At 34.9% G+C, this 2,095-nt stretch overlaps 1 long non-coding RNA gene across 1 annotated transcript; it reads left to right on the forward strand.

The window, feature by feature from the left end:
• The first annotated feature begins 288 nt into the window (after positions 1-288).
• LOC140184359 (uncharacterized) lies at positions 289-1,662 on the forward strand. The gene is made up of 2 exons (XR_011880817.1): positions 289-591; positions 1,254-1,662. It is a non-coding gene; the product is annotated as an uncharacterized lncRNA (long non-coding RNA).
• The last annotated feature ends 433 nt before the right edge of the window (positions 1,663-2,095 follow it).

The raw sequence follows: 2,095 nt of genomic DNA on the forward strand, positions 1-2,095 counted from the left end.
AACAGTGAGCGTACATAAAAAATATATAGTATATAACATGGTTCTGAAAATCGAATCGGATCGGTCGGTTCAACCGGAAAATCGAGAATCGGTTACCTGGCCGATCCGGGTAACCTCAAAAACCAAATGGCAAAGAACCAGTAGAAAAATCGGTCGAACCAGTAGTTAACCGGAAAATCGGAAGAACTGTCCGGTTTTTTGGCGATTTAGTGGTTTGAAAATTCAGATGCCAAACGACGTCGTTTTGGCTTTAAAAAAAAAAAAGAATGGCGTACACGTTAAGCCGTTAACCAAACCTAACCCTAATCCACTTTCTTCCCTCATTACCCCAATCAGCTAATCTCCCCTTTCTTCCCCCCTCACCCACCAAGGCCACCATTGCCACCGCCCACCAAGCTCTAGATTCCAGAAACCACCGAGCCACCCATAGCCATCCACAGCAGCAGCGCTCCTCAGTCACCACCCACAGCCATCCACAGCAGCAGCGCTCCTCATTCGCCACCCAAACCAATCCACAGCAGCCGCGACCACCATCGCATTGAGCCCGTCTCCTCGTCGCCGAGCTTGCCGAGCCCGCCTCCTCATTCGCCGGTAAGACTATGTTCTTGTCTTCTTCCTGATTTTGAACTCGCTTCCTTCTGAAATCTGAGCTCGCCTGTTTTGTTTGAAAAAAAAAATAACAGGGCATCTGAGTTAAAAAAAATAACATATGAATCCAGTTAAATATGCTTCAGGTTCAATCTGTTTTTCAAGTCTTGTTGAGTCTCGAACACTTTTATTACCCTTTCAATCAGTTTGCTGCTTCTGAATATGTTCTGATCTTGATTTTTGTTTTTGATTTTCTATGCTGCCTGTTATGTTTGCTGCTTCTGTTTGCTGCTTCATGAATATTTTTGTTGCTTCTGAATGGAAATAGTTTGAAATTTTTATTTTACCTGAATCAGTTGAAATAGTTGCATGAACAAATTACATATATTATTGACAGTGTCAATTATCTAGGCAGCAAAATTTATCTTTCATATACATGACCAAATGAAGCTCATATATACCTGTATGTTGATATAATTTTCTATACTGCTTCTGTTTGCTGCTTCATGAATATATACATGTATGTTGATATAATCTTCTGCGTCATCAATATATTCATGCATATACAAACAGTATCATGATCATGATGAATATTTTTTGCTGTTTCATTATTTTCATGGTTTTCTGAAGTTAATTTCTTGTCTTTGATTTTCTGATTGTTATAGATGGAACAATCACAAAGTAACCTACAGCCACAAGATAATGCTGTTCAAGATTCTCAAACTGGTTCATCCAGAGATAAATCTGATCCAGTTTGGTAGTATTTTATAGTGAAGTATGACAAAAATAACAAGGCTCAATATACATGTATTTTCTGCTTGAATACTTACAATGGTGGGGGATAAATAGAATGAAATATCATCTTGCAAAAACCCCTGGACAAATTAAAGTTTGTAACAAAGTAACTGAAGATGTTGATTAGTTGAAAACTTACTAGTAATTGTATCTTTTGAATGTAGAACATTATGGGTTTGTCATTATGTACGTTTTATATTTTATTTAGTTATAAACTTTGATGTTTGAAGTTGTTTGTGAACCTCTAATCTTAAGTAATGGATAATTTATTATGTGAAATATTAAATTTTATTAAGTTAGAAATTATTGAATTTATATGCTTAAGATTACTTTAAGTTTTTTAATAATTTTATTTAATATTTAATTAAACCGGTTGAACCTCGATCGAACCAGTGAACTAGTGACCTCACCGATTTATTGACCGGTCCGATTCTCGCAACCTTGGTATATAGAATGTAAAAGCTCAACAAATACATTTTAAGGAATTTTTCATTCTTTTTCAATTTGATTTACCACACTATGAAGAAAAACCCATGTTCTAAACTATTCAACTGTGAAGTTAACGATTTGATAAATCACAAGAGAATGAAAGAGAAAAAAATAATTCTTTTCATTTTAAAAAGAATGAAAAGTCGCTTAAAAAATACTTAGTTGAATAATTACACCTTATATATTATGTAATTCTTATGTACTCCCAGTATAAAAAAATTAC

Source organism: Arachis hypogaea, chromosome 4 (assembly GCF_003086295.3).
Source record: "Arachis hypogaea cultivar Tifrunner chromosome 4, arahy.Tifrunner.gnm2.J5K5, whole genome shotgun sequence".
NCBI classification, from domain to species: domain Eukaryota; kingdom Viridiplantae; phylum Streptophyta; class Magnoliopsida; order Fabales; family Fabaceae; genus Arachis; species Arachis hypogaea.